This window comes from Delphinus delphis, chromosome 1 (genome assembly GCF_949987515.2).
Source record: "Delphinus delphis chromosome 1, mDelDel1.2, whole genome shotgun sequence".
Classification (NCBI taxonomy): Eukaryota; Metazoa; Chordata; class Mammalia; order Artiodactyla; family Delphinidae; genus Delphinus; species Delphinus delphis.
In genome coordinates this window covers 48,357,406-48,383,480 of record NC_082683.1, presented here as the reverse complement: position 1 = coordinate 48,383,480, position 26,075 = coordinate 48,357,406, and the positions used below count along the sequence as shown (strand labels likewise).

General features: G+C 41.2%; 1 long non-coding RNA gene across 1 annotated transcript in view; it reads left to right on the top strand.

Moving 5' to 3' along the window:
- LOC132420744 (uncharacterized) overlaps positions 1-9,503 on the top strand; it is a 555,761-nt gene extending 546,258 nt beyond the window's left edge. Inside the window, exon 3 of the long non-coding RNA XR_009518424.1 lies at positions 9,429-9,503. This is a non-coding gene — a long non-coding RNA (uncharacterized lncRNA). The remainder of the gene's footprint in view (positions 1-9,428) is intronic.
- The last annotated feature ends 16,572 nt before the right edge of the window (positions 9,504-26,075 follow it).

Genomic DNA, 26,075 nt, shown 5'->3' with positions numbered 1-26,075 from the left:
GGCTCTTATTCTATACAAGTTCACTGTCATTTCTTACTACTTCTTTACCTGGGCTGAATTGTTTGTTTGTATTGTACTTTTTGAAGGTTTAAGCGGGGGGGGGGATTTAAACAATGATGCAGTCACAGCAAAGGCCTCAGCCAATTCTGTAGGAAGCTCTGAAGCAGGGACGGCCCTGCAGAATGGTGCCAAATTGAATCAAGGAGGCCAGCTTGGCCATTGGATGCAGGCTGTCCCTGGGATGGGGCAGTGTTTCTGGGAGAGGAGATGGTCTTCAGCCAAGGAAGATAGGGAAGCAGGTACTCAGCTACAAGCAGTCAGAGCTCAGAGCTCAACACTTCCGGTCTCTGGGGAGTGAATGCTTTAGTCCTAAAGGGCAATCTGTGCACACATCTTGTCCCGTGATGCCTGGGAGAAGTCACATGATCTGGGCTGTCCATCTCTACTCCACCATTCCTTTTGCCATCTGTACTTGTATAACTGATCTACAAAGGGGCACCACACAGGGCCCACCACCCATGGTATCTCTCAAGAGTCCGGTGAACTGCTAGGCAATAAGCAACCTGGCCTGGGGTTCCAGTAAAAGACTGGACGATCAAACACAGTTTGTTGAAAAAGCCTTTGTCCAGGGAGTAGGGAACCTAATTTTGTTGTTCTCTGTGTGGATTTGGCCGCATTTTACTTGTTCTCTGAACTTGTTTCTTAGGGTTGATATGTGAATGTCCTCAGCATAGTTTCTGGTACGTAATAGGCCCTCAAAGAATGCGAGCTCTGTCCCCTTTTCCCTTCCTTGCTAGGTGAATGTAGAGTTAGATATTATCTACGATCTCTCCAAGTTCTTAAATCCATACTGGAATATTATAATGGATTCTCAGATATCATTTCATTTTCATTACGAATTGTTTACTAAGATCGTAATAATCCAGGTTTGGATTTCATTTGATTCCCATAATCGTGAAATGTCACAGCTGGAGTAGTCCAACCCCCTTTTTTTACTCATAAGGAAATGAGCTCATCGGTGGGGGTGGGGGAGGAAATTGACTTGTTCAAGGTCACACAGTAAGTGGAGACAGAGTAGAGAACACCATTCATGTTCTCAGACCATCCCGGGGCTCGCCACCCACTCCCTCCCCTAACCTCCAGCTGCTGCTGGTACATTCCAGCCTGCAAGGCAGCGTGATCTGCCTTTCTTGTGTTAACATTATTCTAGCATGTAATGTTTGTGTTTAAGGCAATGACCTGAGAAATACTTTTATTTCCAGTGATGCACTTATTTTGCAGGGCTTATTAATTTTATTTATGTATTTGATCTCTCAAATGAAATAATAAACTAATTAGTGGGACAATTTACTGGCCAAGGGTGTTTTACAGCCTCGGTGCAAGTTTGTCTAATTGTGGTGTCAGATCTACTTTCTGCCCTGCTGCCCTTAATTTTAGCCATCAGACACACATGGTAGGCAGCCTTGTGCTGGGTATGTGTGCCTCTAGGGGCCATCTGGAGATGTCATAGGGCAAAGGAAATTTCACCCAGGAGCCTCCCCAGAATTCCCTCAAAGGACAAACTGCTTTGTTTGCCTTACAGGATGGGCACTGGGCTCCAGAGAACAGAACTGGGCATGTTCATGATCTGAAATACCCAGAATGAGAATTTCCAGAGAAGGAGGGAAGGCTGTGTGTATGCAAGTGTTGAAAGTCACAACTGAGAAGGCCCAGAGTCCATCTAGACCAAGAGCAAAGCAAGAAGCAGGACAGGGAGATGGACATAAAGACAGCAGACACGGGAACATTGCAAGATGCAGAAGCAGGGGTAGGAGAGATGCTAGAAGACCCAGAGTAATTGGAACAAACAGGGCCATAGTGCCAAAGTTTTTTTTGTTTCTTTTTTTTCAAACTGGCTTTGAAGTGAAGTACATGGACTTCCCTCTAAGGTGGACCCCATCTGTGCTCTCTTAACACCTAGCGCTTATCTCTGTCTTAGAATTAATCCTAGTCTGTCGTCATTGCTTACTTGTCTATCCCCATTCATCTGCGAGCACCGTGGTATCACCAGGGCCTAGAACTATGTCTGAACTATAATAGGGTTCAATAAACATTTGAATGGAAGACTGGGTGGATAGATGGATAAAGGAATAGGTGAATCAGTCTGCCAAAGCTACTGGAAGTTCAAGACCTATGAACTATACTATATTTGTTTCCTGTCTTTCATGTAGCAGAACCCAACCAGAGATCACCTTTTTCAATGACTGATATTTATTATAGAATTACACAGTGTAACAAAGAAGTATCCAACATAGAAGTATTTAACCTCTCTTGACTAAACTTTCCTTCTTATCAATACTTATTAACACATTCACACACACACACACACACACACCCCCCCCCCACACACACACACACGCACACATATTCATTTGGGGTAGAGGTAAAAGGTCACAGTACTCTCACCTTTGGAGGGTGCCTCTGCTGGCCCACTAGTTGCTGTCACTGTCCTGGCATGGATGCTGTCACTGTCCAAGCTGCTGCTAAACTGTCACTGTGGATTGGATCTAGCCTGAGGGTTCTTGTCAGAGCAAGTTCCAGACCTCTAGCCAGAGACTGGCTGGAAAATGAGGAGAGGGAGAGTCAGTGGGCCCCTGCAGTGGAGCCGTGCCAACTTGGAATCCTCACACTTGGTAGTAGGAACTCCCTTACTGTGATTGGCTCCCCTAGAGGTGTTACTGATCCCCTAGAGGTGTTGCCTTTGCTGTGATTGGTTGTATGCAAATTAGCAAAGCCGAATGTGTCGATCCTAGATATAACTAGTGTATATTGCCAGCTCTGTAATGCCCATCCAACAGGCTGTAGAGTTTGGGGGGATACGTAAATGAGGTAACCCTAACACTTTGATGCTGTTTACACCTCATAGCTCTCATTGGGACACAGGGAGCCCTCACATGTTGATGATATTACAGTGCTGGGGCCAGAACTGGGACTTGAGGTCTGAATTCATATATGCTCAGACAGGAACAGCCCCAGAGAGGCTGGAGTTCTAGACTCAGGCTGGGACTCTAGACCCAGGCAGATACCAGGACATGGACATGTCTTGGAGATCTTTGACAAATACCTAGAACTATTTGTATAACAATGCTAATAATAAGGCCTGCCAATTACTCCATGACTACCACATACCGTCACTATGCTAAGGTCTTTCACTACAGTAGTTAATGGTTACAACAAGTCTGCAATTAGGTATTATTATCCTGTTTTAAAGTGAGTACACTGAAATTTAGAAAGGTGAAATAACTTGTCTAGAGTTATACAGAGCCCATTGCGTTAAAAAGAAAATATACAAAATTTCATACAGAGTAAAGGTGGTAACTGCCAGAGATGTAAAAAACTGGGGTGAAACAGGTAAACTTTAAAATGCAGGTATCCATTGGCTTTTTTACTCTATGAATTGAGTAAGGTAGCGAAGATAGTGCTTGTTCAATTTTAACCATGTAACACCTCCAGACAGCTTGTAAAACATTCGTATTGGGGCGGGGGGAGCCATGTTTGAGAACTCTGGGCTTATTCCCAGCTCTCCAGAAGCAGGAACTTTTCCAGGCTCCCACACTGTCCAGCTGACAAACTGCAGTGTCCTTCTGGTCCAAGACCAGTGTTTTGAGTCAGGCTGCAATAAAGGACCAGACAGAATGCATGTATGCCCAGACCTCTCCTTCCAGGTGACTAGAACAAACTTTCCTACGTAGTCACAGCCTGGCAAGGACAGGGTGCATTTTCATGCACCATCCCTTGAGGGTAGAGGTTCTTCACCAAAAGTTGTAAACTACCGCTAGATTCCAAGCATAAGCATTTTAAATTTGTATTGCAAACTCTAAATATCTAGTGTGAATTTAAAGTTCATCTTTGTCCCATTAGATTATTTGGCGTATGTATTATATCGGGTGTTAACATGTGCTGGATCCTCTTTCCCTGCTTCGTGTGTCTCCATGGCACTTATCACCATCTGGCATACTCAGTATTTATCATTTATTTGTTCAGTGTCTGTCTCCATCCCCTGGAATGTAAGCTCCATGAGGGCAGGAATATCTGTTTAGTTTCTTGGTAAATCCCTAGTGACCAAACTAGTGTTTGGCACAGTTGGGCTCTCAACAAATATTTATGAATACATAAAAAGGGACAGATGGATATATGTATGGATGGATGGACAGATGAATGGGTAGGTGAACAAAAGGATATGTCTTACTAATTTTGAAAATTTAGGATACAATTAGAGTAATTAAGAGAGTATGGGTATTTATTTGCACAGGAATAGAAAGCTAGACAAATGAAATCTAGAGCTCAAAAAGAAACCATACTGATTGTAAACTTAATACATGTTAGGTCCATCATTACGAGTCAACGCAGAAATCATAGACTAAGATATAAGTGGTATAAGGACAATGCATATCTGTACAGAAAATTGTTGAATTCTAACCTGACATCATATAAAGAATATCAATTCCAAGTGGATTCAATGCAAAAGGCGTCACTTTATTTTTTTTTAATTTATTTTATTTTTACTTATTTATTATTTTTGGCTGTGTTGGATCTTCGTTGCTGCCCACGGGCTTTCTCTAGTTGCAGCGAGCAGGGGCTACTCTTCGTTGCGGTGTATGGGCTTCTCATTGCAGTGGCTTCTCTTGTTGCGCAGCATGGGCTCTAGAGCACACGGGCTTCAGTAGATGCAGCGCATGGACTCAATAGTTGTGGCTCGCCGGCTCTAGAGCACAGGCTTTGTAGTTGTGGCGCACAGGCTTCGTTGCTCCGCGGCATGGGGTATCTTCCCAGACCAGGGCTCAAACCCGTGTCCCCTGCACTGGCAGGCGGATTCTTAACCACTGAGCCACCAGGGAAGCCCCCAGAAGGCATCACTTTAAAAGGAACTATAGGAGACTTTCTTTATGATCCAAAGGTAGGAAAGGGTTTACTGAATAAAACAAAAAAATAAAGCACCTACCTTAAAGTGAAGTACTAATATATTATATTAAAATTTTTAAAAGTTTTATGTATCACTATAAACAAGATAAAAAGATAAGCTTTAGACTAGGAAAAGCAGTCGCAATATATATAACTGAAAAAGGGTTGTATCCAAAGCATACAAATTAGCATAGAATATAATTATAGCAAATCCCTATGTACCACTACGTATCTTGATCAAATGTTATAACGTTACCATTTTGCTTCCCATATTTTGTGCCCACACTGATTTTAGCACTTTGCTAAATGTCACCTTCCTGGTAAGGTCTTCCGTAACGACCCTATTTAAGATTGAACTCCAACCCCTTCTCTGCTTCTGGTCTGCCCATAGCATATATGACCATCTGACATACTAGGTATTTTGCTTTCTTATGTACTTAGTGTGTGTTGTTTCCTTCTTATAACAACTCAGTAGAAAAATAGGCATATAAAAAGCAGAAGGAAAAAATAATATAAAAATAAAAAATAAAAGAATGTCCAGTCCCATTAGTAATTAGAGAAATGCATATTAAAGTATGAGCTATTTTATATCCATCAGATTGAAAAAAATTTAAAGTCTGGCAATACCAAATGTTGATAATGATATGAACTAGTATAAACTACTACTGCCACTTTGTAGAGCAACTTGTTACATTTCATAACTTTGAGGATGCATATACTCTTTGGCCCAGCAAGTCCATAGAGAAATCTCACAATATGTGTCTCAGGAGTATAACAATATCCATCACAGCGTTATTTGTATTAACACAATTTGGAAACAGCTCACATGTCCATCAATATGAATCAGTCAGAATATAAACATATGATAAAATACTATCTAAGTGTTAAAATGAAAGAATTTAAGCTAATTCTACCAAAGCAGTAAAAACTTTAAAACATATTTAACAAAATAAGCAGGTTTCAGATGGATGCCTACAGTGGGATACCATTTAAACAAAGTTTTAAAGCAGGCAAAACAGGACTTTCCTGGTGGTGCAGTGGTTAAGAATCCACCTGCCCATGCAGGGAACACGGGTTTGAGCACTCGTCTGGGAAGATCCCACATGCCGCGGAGCAACTAAGCCCGTGCGCCACAACTACTGAGCCTGTGTACCACAACTACTGAAGCCTGCGCGCCTAGAACCAGTGCTCTGCAACAAGAGAAGCCACCGCAATGAGAAGCCTGCGCACCACAACAAAGGGCAGCCTCCGCTCACCGCAACTAAAGAAGGCCCACGTGCGGCAACAAAGACCCAATGCAGCCAAAAATAAATAAATAAATAAATTTATTTTAAAAAGCAGGCAAGGGGCTTCCCTGGTGGTGCAGTGGTTGAGAGTCCGCCTGCCGATGCAGGGGACACGGGTTCGTGCCCTGGTCCGGGAAGATCCCACATGCCGCGGAGTGGCTGGGCCCGTGAGCCATGGCCACTGAGCCTGCGCGTCCGGAGCCTGTGCTCCGCAAAAAAGCAGGCAAAACAGTGCTATGTATTGTTTACGGATGCAAACATGTATTAGACGCAGAAAAACATGCACGGGCATTTAGGAGAGTAGTTATCTTTTTGGAATTAGGAAGGAATTCATGGGAAAATCTGCTTATATTCTGTAATGTTTTAAAAAGGAAAGAGCTGAAGCAAATATGATGGAATTATAATATGTGACAAGGCTGGGTGGTAGTACATAGTTTTTGGTTATAATTATGTCTACACTCAACTTCATGCTTGAAGTATTTAATAAAAAAAAAAGAAATAGGAGGGCACTTACGTGTGACTACCAGGGAATAAAGTTCAAGCCATAGCATATCAAGTAATATGGTGTGACATTGCAAAACCGTAAGCTGAATTTTCTCATGAGTTGCAGATTGGTGCAAACCCAGATTTGGTGTCTTCAGAACAGTTAATGAGATTAGGTTTTGGAACCAGACAGTCTAGGTTTGAATCTTGACTCAGACACTTAATAACATTGAAACTGGGCATCAGTTTCCTCATCTTTAAAGTAGAAGAATATGATAAAATAGAGAATAGGAAAACAATAGAGAAAATCGATAAAACCAAGAGTTGGTTCTTCAAAAAGATCAACAAAATTTATAAACCTTTAGCTAGATTGATTAAGGAGAGAGAGAGAGAAGACTCAACTAAAATCAGAAATGAAAGAGGGGGCATTACTACCAATATGACAGAAATAAAGAGAATTATAAATGGAAAACACAGTACTTCCTCATACAAATATTGTGAGGATGAAATGAGGTAATATTTTTAGTGTTTAGCATACTTCATGGCACATAATAAAAAGAAAGGCTGGTTTATGTGTAAGAACTCCAGATCTTCATGTAAACAGGCATGAGCTTGAAGCCTGTTTTGAATGCCATGCCTTCTCTCATTTTATTTGTTTTTTACAATAACCCTATTAAGCTCGTGTTTTTATTATCCCATTTTATATGTAAGAAAACTGAGCCTTAGAAAGGTCAAATAACTAGCCCAAGATCACTCAGCTCTTAAAAGACAGAGATGGTATTCAAACCAGATCTATCTCCAGAGAAGTATAACTATATATTAATATCCTGGCTATATTTCACTAGTTTTATGAATAAACTAAATTGAATTTGTATAAAACATTGCAACCATCTATCCTGTAGCTTTTTTGTTTCCTTCAGTAGGGAGTCAACCACCCATTGCTGATTAAACTAATAATAAGTATCTACTTAGTTTGTGTATACGTAACTCCAAACATGTAAAATAACTGAGTTGCTATTATGGGATATTGTTACTAGATAGATATGCCAGCCTTAAACAGATTCTTCGTCTTGGAATATACTGGAACATCAGTAGGCTGTGATATTCCATTATGTTGAGTTGTGTGTCTGTCTTTTTTGTTGGTTTTTTTTTTTTTTTTTTGCGGTACGCGGGCCTCTCACTGTTGCAGCCTCTCCCGTTGCGGAGCACAGGCTCCGGACGTGCAGGACCAGCGGCCATGGCTCACGGGCCCAGCTGCTCCACGCCATGTGGGATCTTCCCAGACCGGGGCACAAACCCGTGTCCCCTGTATCGGCAGGCGGACCCTCAACCACTGCGCCACCAGGGAAGCCTCCTGTCTGTGTTTTTTAACCGTAGTCTCTTTTGGGATAGACAGTTCCACTGTCTTTGCTGAAAAATTGCACTCTCTCTGCTTTCCACCTTCTTCTATCTTTTGTGAATCCAAATGGAACTTAACTTTTATTGCCACTGATTATTTTGAATGAACAATTTTCTTAATGTATTTTTGTCAAGTCAGTTCCATTTGTTAAGTTTTACATTAATTCATTCACTTACTCATTCCTTCTCTTATGCAGCAAACATTGATTGAGTGACAGCTATGAGCTTGTCTCTGGACTAGGTTCACAGGAAGCAAGGGTTAATAAGGCATGATAACTTCCTCTAAGGAGCTCACAACTAGAAAGAGGCAGCTGGAATGGACATTTCCTGTGCAGTGTCACCTTCAGAATGGAGTTATTTCTTGGGGAGCATGGAACATAGAGTTCCCAATTATGTAAGAGGATGCAAGGGAAGTGGCACAGAAATGGTGATATTGAAGCTGAAATTTGTTCATATGTTCATTTTCTGCCTAGAAAAATAATATGTGATCTGTGTAGAAAATTTGGAAAACATAACAAGAGAAAAATAACCTATTATCATACTACAAAGAAATAAGCACTGTTAACAGTTGGCATATTTTTAAGACTAATTTCTACATGGATGAGCTCAAGCTTTGTAAAAAATTTTGCTACGTTGTATATATATATATATATATATTCCCATATCCTGAAAAATTTTTAAATATTTTTGCATGTACATAATATTATTCTGTGTAGAAATACTAACATTCACGTTATCATTCTTCTTTTGGCTGTTTCCCTCTTAAAAACAACATTGTGATGACAATATCTGTGCATAAATATTGGACTGCATTTGTGATTGTTTCCTTGAGAAGGCCTCCTGAAGGAGAATTACAGATTAAAGGGTGTGATCACTTTTAAGACTCTTTGACATTTTCTCCAGTGCCCTCCCTCTTCTTTACTGATCTCAAGGCAAGAGCTCAAGCCTTTAGAGAGTCAGACAAATTACAAATATGGGGAAGTTCTTTAAAAAATCTTCCATGCTTCTGTGTATGTGTAGAAATGTACGTGTGTGCACACACATATGTCTCAGGAAGTGACACCTATAAACACACACACACAGACACACACATCCTCCTGTCTAAGAGGCATTGTGGACCACTTCTCATTCAGTACTTACGAATGAGCTGTACTTGTTGATTTTTGTTGGGAGTGTTTTTGTTTAATCCATCTCTGTATTTCCAATGCCTGCTGTGTGGTAGGAAATTAGTTAATGTTTCTTGAATGAAATAGAGGGAAGAAAAACAAGACTGTTAAATAATGTTTACTTTTTTAAATATCGTGTTTTATTTGTTTGCAGCATTCAGCAAGACATGGTGGTGAACCCTGCCTCTACATCTTCATGATTGAGGGACTATTTTGCACAACACAAAGGTAAATATTTGAGGCTGGTTGTCTTGCTGGTCTGAAGGAAACCTTCCTCTCTGGGAATACGCTCACAGATGTCTCAGGGTTCTCTTGAAGTGATGGCTTTTGTGCTTCGTGTTCCTCCTTAAACCCTAGAGGGTTTATGGAGCCTTTAGGAATTGGTGCCTAGGGTCGCTTTTCTCTGGTCTACTTTGTGTCTGTGGTTAGAGAAAGAGAATATTGATTCCCTTCTTCTTAAGTACCTAGTAAATGTCATTAAGAGCCTTCAGTTTTCCTGCCCAGATTATAGACTCTCCTAATAGGTTGCTCAGACTGGTTTGATTTTTAAATATAACTATGTCAGCTCCCTTCTCAAATGCCCCGTTTCAATATATTTACCAACACAAGGAACCATTCTCAATTGTGCAAACTAAAGTCAAACCACGCATAAGATGAATGTTTCTACATAGGAAACAGACTTGGAGATTTACGAGGTTTAGGGACAGGTACTATTATTTTGAGGTCCTAAACTTTTAAATGATGGCAACACTGAATTATGTACTTCATACGGGGAGCCAAAAAGGCACAATTGAAAATGCCTCTTCTTTTGACAAATTAGAAGCATTCATTCCAATATCTATTTCTTGTTTACCAGGGATAATGCTGAATGAATCACAGACTGGTGGATGGATGTCCCTTCCTAACACTTTTAATTAGCAGCCCTGCCTATTAGGATGAACGGAGTGCTGCATTTCTGCTATAGATTACCCCCAACCCCCCTTATATGGAATAGAAATCTTATTCTCCACAAGGTAATATTCATCTCTTTCCCAGCCAGACAAGCATAGAAAATTAAACAATGGTCCGTTAAAAAGCCCAGATAATGTATTTATCATTTCCAGTTTATGTGAGTTTGCAAGGCAAATACGAGTGGGAGCTATTTGTTATGGGACCTTGGGGAACAATGGCACTGGAGAGGGAGCTGGGAGGCTGCAGGATATGAGACTTGTAAAAATTCATTAAAAATGTGAGGAGCTATTGGAAACAGAGGAAATTAATTACTCCGAGGGACTCAAATGTCACTACTCATTTAAGTGACCTGGTGAAGAGGTTGAGAAACCTGTTTTCTGAGGAGTTCTGTGGTGGAGGAGGCTGGGGGCTGGGATTCCTCAGCTGTCAATTTTTGCATTTCCTTGGTGACTTATTGACATGTCAACCTGGCTTGCACCACAGCCTCCTCTAATGAGTAGAGTTAAATGAGAAATGGGGGTTGGGGTGGGGGAGCGCCGTCCCCATAGCTGGCCAGGTTATTCAGCTGAGCTCACCAGGCATGTCAGTAACTGCGCCAAGTAGGGGAAGCTTGTAAATTACCTCAGTGGAGGGAAGAGGCTGATCATTTGCAGCTGGACTGTGTCTGGTCTTTTATTTTGCTTTTCCATCCGCAGAGCTCTTCTCTGAGGTGGAGTGAATTTGGGAAGACAAATGAAGGTTTTCTACCTAAGGAGGACTGGGGAGCAGTAGCTTCTGCAAACAGTCATCTTTTCTAGATTGCCTGTCTCATAAATCTCTCGAATGCATTCTGCCTGTAGACAGAGGTTGAAAATATATAGATATGTGATGACTTAAAAATTTAAAATCAGTAAGCATCCAGAGTAATGGAGGAGAAGCTTTCTCAGATGTGTGCCTCATCTAGACTCAGGAATTCAAGGGCTTTTATTTTCTGAACTCTGCCACTAACCAGCTGTGAGATCCTACACAAACCACCATAGTTCTCTGAGCCTCTGTTGCATTATTTATAAAGTGGGTAGAATAATATCTATCTTTTGTGATTAAGATCAGTGTGTCCAAAAGAGCTTTGAAGGGTGGAAATATCAGGTATGTGGGAGCCTTATCAACTGTGAGTGTATTCTGTTGTAAAATTCTTGGTTTTTAAACGCTGAGGCAGCTCAGGGGTCTGTGTTCCTACTTGGGTCATGGTGAAGGGGCTCTGCAGTGTTCTCCCGTCTTGTTCAGTGAAGAAGGGTAAACCAACAAGCCAAAGAAGGAAGAACAGTGTTTCTTTGATGACTGATTTGGGGAGAGACTGTTCACATGGTTTGAAAAAAAAAGATTTGAAGCATAGCTTTGGAGGGAGTTGGAGCCCTAGATGTTTACCTCTGGGCTCAATCCTAAGTACCACTTCTCCAATTTGAAAAAATCCTAGCCCTTTGAAGTGAAGACAAATCATGCATTGGTGAAGGAGATGTTTGAAGATTATTCATTTATTCCTAGAAAGGTATAATGATGAAGTAAACGATGGTAGGGTCAGTGGGGATGGCAAAGAAGAGAGAAATCTGAGAAGCCTGGGAAGGGAAGAATTCCAGGCTTTTAAGTAGTCAGGGTGGCATGCACTTAGACAAGGGAGCAGTGCAGTGACTCTAAGCTGTAGAGTGTTCCCGAGGCACTTGTAATGTCATTAATGGAGGCTACAATCCTCCTGCTCGAGGAGCTCAGAGAGGTAAACAATTAATTATCACACAGAACAGACAGAAATAAGCCCAGAAGAACAACGCTGGGAACTGTGTTGAGACACCGGATGCTACTGAGCTGGACCTCAAAGGATGAGCAGCTCTGTGCTAGGTGAGAAGGGGTTCAAGGCAAAACATTCCACAGATCAGCTGCTCAGCGGCACTGAACCACAGCCGCGCAGCAGCGCAATGAAGATGCTGGTTTGAGAGTCACGTGCCTGGTCTGTTATATGTCTTCAGCAACCAGCGATCTGTATACTAGCATGCACTCATGATTTTCAAAGGCTTTCGTGATGTTGCTGTCTCCTAGAAGTAGACTTGAAGGACTGCCTGTTCTCATTAGCCAACACTGTAGTGACCTAGGATCTGCCCTGTCCTGAGAATGCTCAGAAGATATCCCCAGGGACCCAATTCTGAATAACTGCTAAAACCACTGTCCCCATTCTTTGGTGTTCTTTTGAGCTTTGTTGCCACTTACCTTTTAAAATTGCTTGAAAGTCATCAATTGTCATAACTGAGCTGTTGGCTATTTATTTATTGTGTTGATTAGATGTATCTACCTTTTATTCAATTGTAGTCATTTATAGCCATCATACATGAGAAATCATGCCTTCCCATGTCGAATAGTAATAAGACAGGAAAAATGTTTTCTTCTTATCTTCCTCCCTTTCCCCCCTTCTTGCATTTATCCCTTTGGTGCCTCCTATATGCCTCCTTTTTTGTTGTTGCTGTTGTTGTTTTTATTTTTTCAGATTCTCTCTACTTACCCTTCTACTTTCCCGCTTTCTTCTGACAGAATCACAGATTCTCCAACTTGAAAGGAAGTAGGAGATTCTAAATACCAAGGGCTTAACTATAAAGCTTTGAGAGGGTTCTTAGCCATGTGGTGATTTCGCTTATCTGTTATTTTTGGTGATGGTGGTGGTGTTGCTTCCAAAGCTGAATATCTTGGATTGGAATCTGCTCCAAAACGTAACAGCTCTCTGACATTGAGCAAATCAATCTCTTTAAGTTTCAACCTTTACATCAGTAACATTAAGGTAACAATAATACTTTTCACACAGGATTGTTGTAAGAATTTAATGAGAGAGTACATGTGAAAGGGTCCAGCATGTTATATATTCTCAATGAATAATGTTACTATTATTGTTGCTTATAATGATAATACACGCTGTTATAAATCCTTAAAATGCAAAAGGCAGGTGTGTTGATCTTTGGCAATAAAGAAGGGAGAAGCTGGGGAGACTCTTTCCCATTCTTTGAGTGGTCTTAGAAAATGGAAATCCTTAGTGACAAGGCACTGAAAGCAGCTGAATCGGTGGGTGCACAGGGAGCCTTCCATGGCCAGAGAGCAACCCGGACGCTGAACAGTCAGAAGGCCTGCTGGGTTCCCTGAGCTTCTGCTGTACCTCTGGAGAGCATCTAAGTCAACTGTCCCCCAGACACAGTATTCCTTCCCACATCGTACGGTGGCTTGTAGTATGCCAACTTGGCTAGACTGAAGTACATTACTCAGAATTCAGTTTCCTGTCTGTTTCCAGTTAGCGTGGACCACGGGGGAGAGGCTTGGGAGATCTGCAGGATGGAAGGGATGCAGCAGCCACTTTGCAGCTCACATGTTTTTGCTGATCTGCTGACTCACCTAGACAGCCTGAAGCAGCATCCAGACCGGCGAGTGCTCTCCCTTTCCCTCCTCCAGCTTCTCTAACTCATCCAGAGGTGTGCATTTAGCTGCTTGAGAAAAGACCCTGGCTCCAGCAGGTCATCCACGTTGGCAAGCTGGGAAGCAGTGAAAACCAAGGTTCTACTGAGCCCTCATGGAGTTTCAGCTCATGCCTGTGGGTTCCAGGCTGCTCCTGATTTTCCTCATTATTTCTATCCATCTTTCCTTCCTAACTGCCTGCCCAGTGGACTTCGAGCTCCAGCATCAGATATGATACAACAGAGTTATAGACTGCTTAACTAGTTCCCACCATAGCATAAGTCCAAAGCCCTCTATTAAATAAATAACACATATATATTTATTAAATATATATAAATATGTAATGTATGTGTATATGTAATATATAATGGATTCATTCATATTTTCAGAGGAACAGAACCAACCACTAGGACGTTATATGTGTATATACATATGTGTATATATACATATACATATGTATACACACGTATGTGAGCAAACACACACACACACGCCCAGACACAATCTACTGGTGCTTATCTCTGCCTCTCTGGTTGACCCTGACTAATACAGAGAGTCGTAAGCTTTTTATAACAGGGAGCTCTCTACTTCATAAGGAAGCCCATTCCTTTTCTACCTCCTCTACCATTCCCCTTTCTGTAATGTAGCAAAAATCAAATTAAACTCGTAATCCAAAAATGTGGTTTTTCAGCCCAGGGCACATGCCGCTTTCTTCTTGGGACTTCTGTCCCTCTCAACCCTAAGTCCTCTCACAACATCTCATCCATTAAAATTTTTCTCTCTGGTTTCTCGCCTTTTTGAGCTTCAGGGTCAGACTCTTAATGAAATTAACTCCATTAGTGTGAATATACTAGAGAGGCCTTCTAGCCATTCCACTTCCCCAGACCTATCTCCTCTTCATCCTTCCCATGCCTTTTGAAGACTATACCTTGATTCTGAATGCTTACAAGGTACAACGTGATATAGTGGGAGGGGAGGGATGCATAGAATTTAGAATCACAACACCTGTGTTTGTGTCCTGCCAGTGCAGTGTTGACTGCATCTGTTTGATAGTTAGCTTCTGAGGGCCTCAGTTTCCTCAGCTGCCAAATGGGTGTACTAATAGCCAACCTGCCTGTGCTCAGGCCCTCTGAGTCCAATAACACCTGATCAGCTCTAGATGTTTGAGGCCTCTTGTACTTGTACATCTCTCCAGTCTCAGATTAGCTCACACCTAGGCGGGAAGATGACAATTATGATCCAACGTTGGACTTCAGAATTTCTAGTAGAGTAGCCAATCAGGACACTCTTATTTTTCAATAAAAAGTAAATATCTTGAAACAGCAATAATCTAAATTCTTATTCAGCATCTACCATAGTAACATTTTGCTTAAATTATTTCTTGAAGAAGATTTAGGTTGGAGAAATTGAGTGGATAGTTGTTCCTTTTAAAAAAGGTATATATTTCAAAATTACTTGTAAATCAAAAATATTACAGAGCTGGCCAAAAAAGGGCAAAGCAGTGAAATATGAAAGAATGACTGTACATTTTCTTATTTGAACCAGTATTTAAAACTAACAAAAAAGCAAATACAAAAACAGAACGTGACAGAACAACCTGTAATAGAGCTGATGACAAAAAGAAACTAATAGCTACAATGCAGGGACTTTAAAAAGTGACACAGCCAATGATGAAATTAAGTATATACAAATGAAACTGTTATGAATGCATCGTATAGATGGCCTCTCAAGGAAGAGAGCCTCTGTCCTCCCTGGCAGAGGAAGGTCTCTGTGTGAGCAGAAGAGGTGACTGTGGAAACATCCTATTCTTTTTTTTTTTTTTGCAGTACACGGGCCTCTCACTGTTGTGGCCTCTCCCGTTGTGGAGCAGGCTCAGCGGCCATGGCTCACGGGCCCAGCCGCTTCGCGGCACGCGGGATCCTCCTGGACCAGGGCACGAACCCGCATCCCCTGCGTCGGCAGGCGGACTCTCAACCACTGCGCCAACAGGGAAGCCCCATCCTATTCTTAAGTGTGACATAGGCAACCAATTATGAGCTCACAAACCTGGTTAGAAAAATTTCTGTAATTGGCAGGTGTGTGGATCCTAGACAAAGATGTGGAGGATATAGGTGACAGCTGAAATCCACATTTGTGGCCAAGCCTCGCCCTGCTCCCCTGCACACATTTATCATTGAACATCAGCCAAAGTTGAAGAAATAGCTGCCTTATCCTCCGCCCTCTACATGTGTGTGCATACGTGCATGTGTGGGCATACACACACACACACACCTGCCAATCTCACAAGGATCAAAGGAATGCTATAACACAATGCCTAGCACATGGTAGGTCTTCAAATAAACCTCTGTTGGATGGGTGTATGTATTAATGAATTGCCAAGGAGCTCAAGGGAAAAGTCTAGAGATATTAGTGGACATTATGATGCATCCTGGACAAAACAAAATGGGGGGGAACGTGCCCTGTAGAATGACTTTACTGAAGATTTAACATGTTGATGTTCATAACACCTCACCTGCCAAAGGTATCCTATTCACATGAATGAAGCAACAGAACAGGACTAAATTGGCACAGCTGGAGGAGGCCTGCCTGTGTGTGAGAGGTGAATATTATCTCCAGGCAATGGATGGGGTTGTAACATGAGGATTCTTATTTTTAGTGTTGGGGAGAAAATGAATTTGAACCAAGAGACACCTAAGGTTGATAAGAAAAGATCAGGGCTTGAGGGAAGGAGTGGATATATAATAAGTTCAGACCAGGAAGACTGACCAAAGAACTAGAATGGGGGTGGGTGGTGCTGCGGGAGGGGATCTTGTAATCTCAGAGTGGCACCAGAAAGCATAATGAGGTCCACTGGGGCATCTGGTCAACCCAGGCCCCTATTGCTTGGGACAAGCTACATCAGAGTAGGAACCTGAGGGCCAGGGAATCAGCTTCCCGTGGGTAAAGAAAACCAGCAACCCTCCTGTATGGACGTGGCTGCATCCACGGAGATTCAGCCATGGAGATTCTTTATTAAATCACTTAACAGGGTGTATTGTAATTGCTGTTTACGTTTTCTTTCACTCTTATGAAAGAAAGAGTGCCAGGATCATGGGTTTTTGGTTTGTTTTTTTCAGTTTTTCTGCATCTTTATTTCTAGTATCTATCTCTGAGAATCTTTTAAAAATCACTGATCACCCTCATATGCTAATGATGATAAACCTCACCACAGACATGTAAGGAAGCAATCGTTAGTCACAGTGTTAAGTAAAGAAGCAGAGGACCGGAGAAGTAGCAGCTTGCTCTAAGTCTTACAGCTGGTAAATCACTGAACTAGTATGTGAACCCAGACCTATCTGGATGAAATTTGTGATGTCCACTATTCCCCTAAGCCTCTGAGCCTATAATCGAGTAGGTGCTCCCCGAAGATTTCTTGGAAGGATGGAGGGAGGGAAAGAGGGATGATAAAAGGGCAGAGATGATTTGAATACAAATAGCCAGACTTTCAGATCTGTTCTGAACAGATCACACACAAATGTGCCCGACATGTAATACTTTTTTTTTTTTTTTTTTTTGCGGTACGCAGGCCTCTCACTGCTGTGGCCTCTCCCGTTGCGGAGCACAGGCTCCGGACGCGCAGGCTCAGCGGCCATGGCTCACGGGCCCAGCCGCTCCGCGGCATGTGGGATCTTCCCGGACCAGGGCACGAACCTGTGTCCCCTCCATCGGCAGGCGGACTCTCAACCACTGCGCCACCAGGGAAGCCCCCGACATGTAATACTTTATTTAGAGATTATGCTGGGTGAACTGAACCACAAAAAGAGGGAACTGGGAGAGTTCTACCAATAAACTTAGGGATTCACCCATGAAAAAGCCAGGAACTTAGCTGAAGTCAAGTGTGAGAACATCAGATCAAAGTTGGGAAAGGGACTACGACAGAGTCCTGTGTAAAGCGGAAAACTCTGCTGACCAGCTCTTCCAAAATGATCTAACCCCCTCCCCCAGCAACTTCACCCCCAGGCCTTAGTTTGCTAATTTTTTTCTGCATAGCCACCTTAGAGGAAATTGCCATTACTACGTTTTAGGGATGATAAAATTAAGGCTCCATTAAGAGTTTTATAGAGTTCATTAATGCCAGGAGTGAGTTTGAATGTAAGTTACCAGGAGTAAGTTCCCCAGGCACCAAATATTGTAGTGGTGTCCAATTTGCTGCAAGATGATTCTTCTAAATGAAATTTCTATAGAAATTTTATCTAATGGCCAACTTTGTTTAAGCCAAGCACGTCTCTTCCTGTGAGCATTACCAGGGGCAATACAAAGACCATCCAAAGCTTGCATGCCCCTAGATTTTTCATCTTTCTGTGTGTAACACACGGCTTTAATGTTACTCTATTGCTGGTGTCTTTAAGTATCAGTGTCTCTGAGCTGGGGATACTAGTCCTGGGTGTCCCATTGAAGGTAATGCTCCCAGATGACTCACCAATTAGGTTCAATAAAATGTAGTCATTCTTGGCTTTTAGTGACTTCTTGGTGCTGAACCCATTTAACTTACCTAATATCCCATTTGAGTTGTTAAATCTTAAACATGGATTGATTGGAACAGGGGAATAGGCTCTCGAGTGAGCACAGGGAGCTATTTTGAAGTGGATAGAAGGCCTACTTTGGAACGAAAAACCCGATTATCACCTTCATTTTGCCACTTGTTGGCTCTGTGTCCCTGGTTTCTTGCGTCTCCCTTCACTCATGATCGTTTGGCCTCAGTTCCCCTACCTGTGGAAATGGGAATCAGAGGTGATTGTGGAGAGCAAGTGGTAACATATATGTGAAAATGATAAAGTATAAATGGTTATAGAATTGTAAGTTAGTATACTACATTTAAAAATAAAATGTGAACAGAGTGCATTACATCACTGGAAACATACCGTTGAATTCGAAATTGTAAGAAAAAGAAGAATCAGGACGCTCTAGGACTATAAGGAGTCTCCGAGATGATCTAGTTCAATTTCCTTTTTGACAGATGAGGAACTTGAGTTATCCTGAACTGTTGCCCTCTCTCTCCAGCAATGCAGATTATTGAGATGAGGTTAAAACTAAGCTGACCTATAACTATGAGAGCATTTGCACTAGGTCCAAACCAAGAGCATCAAGATAAGGATGGTTTGTGTGCCAGGGTCTGGAGAAGAACAATGGTTTACTCACCATTTCAGGGAATCTGCTTTCTCAACAGGCCCCAGCCATGTGATCTGACATGACACTCCTCACCCAGTACTGCTGCAAACGTGTACTTCATACAAAAAATCATATAACATTGATTTTTATCTCTTTTATTTTTAACTTTCATAAAGTTATCACACATGATTTTTGTTTTTATTCATGAAAAGTAACACAAATGTCATGCTTATTTTATAAGCAACTTTTTGATTGTTTACGTATTTATGAATTTTAATTTTCAAACCAATCTAAACATATTGCATGGAGTTTAGAAATTAGAGAAAAACAAAAAACTAACCATGATCCATCATTTGCATGTATTTCTTCCAGTCTATGTAGACATGTTTTATATGACAGTTATCAGGTTAAGCATAGAAATATAAAGCTTGGTTTGTTTCACCCATACCATAAGCATTTCTCTATGGTGCCAGGTTCTATTACTATCAATCACTTTAAATGACTGAGTAATGTTCCATTGAGTAAAGGGACTGTCATTGGGTAGATCTACCATAATTCATTTAGTCATTTCCCTATTATTGAACAGTGGTTTCCTTGGAATATTATACTTTTGTCAGTGATATATGAAGATACCTTCATACCCAAAGATTTTCCACTCTTTGGGGTTATTTACTTAAAGTGACTCTGACACCTATTACTAATTTGTAAACACTCCCCCTATTAAAAACATGCATTGCCCCCTTGTACCAGTCCTCCTTCCAAGGTAGATGTTAATCCCTTACTCTTTAATAAGGAGTTTGGAGACCTACATACCCCGGCCCCTGTCTAAGTCCCAGCATCATATCTTTATCACCCTCTGCATCTCATGTTAACCCTAGCCCCCTGGCCTGCCTATGTCCTTTTGGCCATCCTTTTAGTTCTGTGCTGGTGCTCAGGCTGGTCCTGTGACCTCACCCACCCCTGCACACATCCTGCATATACCAGCCCTTTAGCTCAAACTCATACCAGATGGTACCTCCTTTGGCAAGCCCTTGCTGGTTCCAGCAAGATTTAGGCACCCATCCCCTGGGATTCTGGGATTCCTATTTATCTCTGTCATCACACTTATCACACTTTGTTGCAAATACATGACTCACTGAAGCTGGGAATGTATCTTTCTCATTGTTTCCCCAGTTGCTAGCACAGTATTTAAACACATAGTTAAGTGTGGAACAGCTGCTAAGCAAACCTATCAATAGATTTGGCAACTGGGATATCCCTGTGATATGTTATGGAAAGAGTAAAATATTCTGTTTGCAAAGTATTGACAGATAGTAGATGTCTCCTCATCCCATTTTAAAACAGCATCATATATTACTAGTAAAACACAAAGAGGAGAAAGACTGAACGTGGGATCTCTGTAATGAATCTGAAGAGTGAAGGGGACCAAAGACCCCAACTGATTTATGCATATCCTTATAAATACATAACATTTTATTACTTAAAAATTTGATCATGCTGTCTCATGGCTTTAAATGCCATCCGTATGCTAATCATTTTCCACATTTTCATCCCCAATCCCACCACTCCCTTGAACTTAGGACGCATGACTCCATCTGCATCCCCAACCATTTCCATCAGAAAACTGCTAGGTAACGCACACTTCAAAAGTCCAGAACCAAACTCTGGTTATCCACCCCAGCTACTCCTTCCTCAACCTTCCCCATCTTAGTGAGCAGCAACTCCAGTCTTCTGGGTGCTCAGCTAAAAACCCTGGAGTCACATTTGACCCCTCTTTCTCTCATACTCCATTTCCCATCCCCAAGAACATTTTGCTGGTTCTGCCTTCAGACTACACTCAGAATTCAGCCACTTCTCACCACATTATCTATGGCTATCACCCTGGTCTTAGCAGCTTATCATCGTTTTCCTGGATTATTGTCATAACCTTATAACTAATTTCTTAGCTTTCAGTCTTGTCCCCCATATTTTACACACAAAAGCAAAAGCATCAGTGTCCTGTCCTTGCTTAAGGTCTTCCAATGGATGCCCATCTTCAAGTCTTTTCACGGTATACTAGTCTGCATGAGCTGCTATAACAAAATACCACTGACTGGGTGGCTTAACCCACAGACATTTATTTTCTTACAGTTTTAGAGGCTAGAAGTCCAAGGCCAAGGTGTCAGCAAATTCGGTTTCTGTGATACTGCTCTTCCTGACTCAACAAACAATGCCTTCGTGCCGTGTCCTTACATGGCATTTCCTCTGTGTGCAGGCAGCAGGGGATGGGGAGGAGAAGGGGGAGCAGGAGAGGGAATGGGCTCTTCTTATAAGGGCACCAGTCCTATTGGATTAGGGCCCCACCCTCATGACCTCATTTACCCTTAATTACCTCCAGGAAGACTCTGTCTCCTAATACTATCACATTGAGGGTTGGGGATTCAACATATGAATTTGGTGGGACACAAGTAAGGTGGTGACAGTGCCCTGTAAATTCCCATGTGATCTGTGGCTCACACCCCCACCTCCCTCGGCTGCTCCTTGAACACACCCAACATGCTCCCATCCCAGGAGTATTAGACCCACTGGACTGTCCCTCCACCTGGACTGTCCTCTAGACATCTGCCTGGCTCACCCCCTCATGTCCTGCCCATCTCTACCCAAATGCCATTTATTGGCTGTTTCTTCCTTGACCACCTCTTATAAAATAGCACAACTGCTCCATCTCAGCCCCATCTTTACCTTGCTTTATGTTTCTCTAAAGCATTTCTGTTACCTGACTTTATATATTTATTTGTTTATTCATCTCTCCCTCTTCCACTCTAGTAGCAGAAATGTAAGCTCCATGAGGGCAGATATTATGTCCTTTTTTGTTTACAAGTATATTACTGGCATTTAGAACAGTCCTGGTACACAAAAGATTCACAGTAAGTATTTGTTGAATGAATGAATAAAAAGTAGTTTCTTTCATATTCATTGTCTTATTTCAGCCTCAAACCAAACTTGGAAGAGGGTGGGGTAGATATTTGTTCTATTTTTACAGATGAGGAAAAGTAATATTCATAAGAGTCAGACTTCATATATGTAGTGCTAATTTCATTTGTTGAGTACTTAATATAGCCAAGGGATATGCATACTATCATACTTGCTTTCGTTTAATCCTTGGAGTAATCCTAAAAGATTATATATTATTATCCCTATTTTAACACAGTTACTTACGCCTTAGAAAGGTAACTTGCCCAAGGGAATCACTACTAAGTGACAGCCTAGATATGAACACTAATCTGACTTCAAAGAGCTTGTTTTTATCTATTATTACAGTTCACATCCTTTTAGCACAATACCGTGTGCCAGGGACCATGCTAAATCTTACAATAACGCTACAAAGTATGGACCACTATTATCTTCACTTTGCAGATGAGGTAACTGAAGCTCAGAGATGTTAACTTGTCCAAGGTCATACCCTGCTGACCTAAGAGTCTGACTGGCAGATGCTCGTTGTCTCCCTCCAGGAGCTAGGTCTTGAACGGAGCACTTTTTACTTTCCATTTCCCCGCCTTTATGTACTAATTGCCTAAACTCACCCTCAGGTCCAGGATGTCCCAACCATGACACACTTTTAAGTTTATATTTGCAATTCTGATCTCAATAGACCCTGTGAAACAGCAAGCTTTGGCTGGTAAATTAATAGGTCAAATCGGTCATATAACATTTGTCAATATTTTTAATCATTTTTAAAAGAAAGCATCATCTCCTTTTTCAGGCTCTTCCAGACTAGGTCTGCTTCTTTGAACCTGTTTTCTTTCTTCTTAGATACCTGGAAAAATGTACCTGTGATTCACTCAGCCTGTCTGGCTGCTTCTAATGGTATAGCTTAGGTTCAATAGTAGAGAAGGATAATTGAATCTATTTTTCAGACTTTCATTGGTGGGCCCTATTCTGGGCACATATTATTAGAATTGTGAGAACCAGACATTTCTTTAAAGTAGAGACTGTTGGGCTGAGCCAGGAAGATTATTAAAAGACATCAAAATGCCAGCCTTGGAAAATATGTAGGGCACCTAGATTCCTCACTCTGTCCCTCCTGTCACAGCACAAAGCCTTTTCAAACACCTTCCCAGGAACAGACTTCTTCCCTCAGCCAGTCCTCTGTAACCTGCCCTTGCTGCACTGCACACTTGCCCACCTCGTATTGGGCCATTGGTTCTCAAAGTGTGGTCCCGGGACCAGCAGCATCAGCATCACCTAAGAACTGGTTAGAGTAAATTCTCGGGCTCCACCCCAGACCACTGAATCAGAAACTCTGGTTGGGGAGCCCAGCATCCCACCTATTTTCACAAGCCTCCCAGGTGGATCTGCAACAGGCTCAAATTTGACAGCAAACTCTGTTAGGAGAAGTGTGGACACCCCACCCCACCCCCAGGCTGGTCCTCTCCTCACAAGGCTGTGGGTGCTTGATGAGAAGGACACAGCTGCTCTCCATCGTGCTCCCTGGTTACAGCCACAACTGAAGTGACAGAGAGCTCAACCTGAGGAAGCCTCAGTTCTTGACATGCGTGATACATAGTTTTGAGCCTGGTTTAGAGAACAATATTTTTAACTATAAAACAGATAAGGCAACTTTATAGAGTAATTGCTGTCTGCTTTAGGGAAAGCTCATCACTAACCTTTCCCATTTTGATCATATCTTTGCTCTTATTTAATAGACTATGATAGTAACGACTGTTTAATCGAGTATATTCTATTTGCTTTATTTTGTAATGCATTTAAAAAAAATAGTGCTACAACTCCTATTCAAAACTAGCAGTCTCCTACTTTCCATATACCCACCACTCCGAGACATTCACCATTTTAGGTTTTTTGGCTATTTAACTCCATATTTCTAAATAACACGCTTATATTGCTATGTCTTGATCTGTCAATTTCAGGCAATATCTCTTGACTTCCTCATATTGTGGTTGAGAATGTAGTTTCCCTTCTTCTCACAACCCTCACACAGTCCTCTCCAGTGTTTCAGCTACCCCCATCTTCCTCTGTCTCTCCTTTTCTTCAAGCACTGAATTCCCTGGGTGAATTGGCAAGCTTATTGTTGGCACCAAAGCCCCCCACCTGTTTCATCCTAGACACTTGGGTCTTAACTCCCTCTGCTCTGCTAAGTACCTATCGCTTTTCCTTCTGTTTTCAGGCTCAGAGAGTACATGAAATCTCCCATCTGCTGTGGTCAATCCCATGTTAGAACAGGAGTCATTTGTGCTAAACTCATGCCAAATTTCACACAAGCATCATTAAAGAGATTTACTTTTCTATTTTGGTAAAAATGACTTCATTTTTAGTAACTTATACTAGAATAATTTATACAAAAATTATATTACATTTTTATTATGTTTTTATAAATTAACATTTGCAAATTGATGTTTTGTATTGTGGTTATAAACCTTTGTATTTGATACGCAAGTTAGATGTTGCAATTTTAAAAATTCTCATTTTACCACTCTCCCTTGGGATGTACTGAGTTCTTGGGTTTAAAACGATAATACTAATAATGACTTTGCTTTAGAGGCATAGAGCATCCTGAACTCTTACCATGTACTAGGGATTACTCTAAACCCTTTCCATGTATTAATCACATAATTCTCTCTACCATTGTGTTAAATGGTAAATGTTAAATGTGCACTGTTGTTAACACCATTTTACAGATGTGGAAACTGAGTCACAACAAGGTTAAATAACTTGCCCCAAGTTCCTGAGCTATGCAGTACTATATTATACCACATCTTATAATAATCCCTTATGTATAATGTAGAGTCCTTATTAAGGCGTCCAGAGACTATTTAGTATTTAATCCTTACAGCAGTTCTGCAATTTAGGGTGTCTGGCCTCCCTAAATCTCATATACTTCCAGACCATAATCTCCTACTCTCTGCAGGCTGTTCCCTTCGAAGTCCACAGTGGAATATTTGCTGTGCCTGACTTCACTCGGACCCACTTGCCTAATCAATAAATCTAACGTCTCTCCTGATACTAATGCCTGATATGGTCTACCAGAAGGCCCCACAGCCTGCTAACGTCAAGCAGAGAAGTTACCATCCTTGAGTGAGAGAAAAGCCAGACTCCTCTGCTTCTGCTGATTTGGGCTGCTGACCCCTCCTTTAGGTCCTGGTACACTCCCTGCCCAATGTCATATTACTTTCAACTTGGCTGACTCCACTTTAGTGATTACAATGCTGCAGCGAGATAACAATTCTGTTACTTCAATATTTATTTGACATACTATCAAAATTTTATTTTGAAAATGTAGAGAATTTATAAAATAAAAAGCCCAAAGAAACTAAATTATTTAATGTATTTTAAATTCAAAAACATATAAATATTCTACAAACATTAGGAAAAATGTAAATTTATAAAAGAGAAACATTATAACTACAATACCATTATTGGCAAATAAAAGTTCATTAAGATAAATATTCAAAATACAACCTAAAAGGCACATAACTTAGGAAAATCTAATCAGTTATCCAAATTGAAAATGAAAATATTATTTGCTCTTCTTAACAGTGTGTGAGTTTAAAAATACAGTGAGTCAGTGACATCACTGAGTTGCAAAAATATTTCTGTGCAAGCTTTTCTTGCTGCTGAAAAAACTCTTTCTGGTGATTTTCTGACTAGTCAGATGAATGGTCTGGAGATAGTTAGGAGTTACCCCTAAATATTTTCCTCCAAGTTTCATGTTCAAATAGTTTTACCTCTTATTTGATAGTTATGAGGAGTTCTTGTCTGAACGACCCCTCCTCCACATCCATCCCAACAAAGACTGTAGGTCTGGTATTGATAAGGTCTTTCCCACTTCACCCCACCCACACCCTGCCAAAGAAAACATTTGATTTGCCTCCATCTTCTGCATTTGCATCATAGATATTTGCTAAATCTGATGCAGAAGTACCTGTAATAATTTCCATACTGTCACATTCATATTCTACTTTTTCAGAAATCCTTTGAAGTTCCTTCAGCAGGAACTTTGCAAGACCACAATATAGTTGCTTATTGCTATCCAGACAGGCCTGGAGCTGTCTAGATTTGTGGATTTTGCATCAGTTTGTCTTTTCACATAATTTGAATAATTGAACCAATGATCTTGCTCTCCAGATATTAATAACTGAAATTTCAGATTTAAGAAAAGTTTAAATAGTGCACCAACAAATGAATGGATATTTCAGTACTTAAAAATATCATAGTATACTGTAATACCACAACTTGGAATTCACTA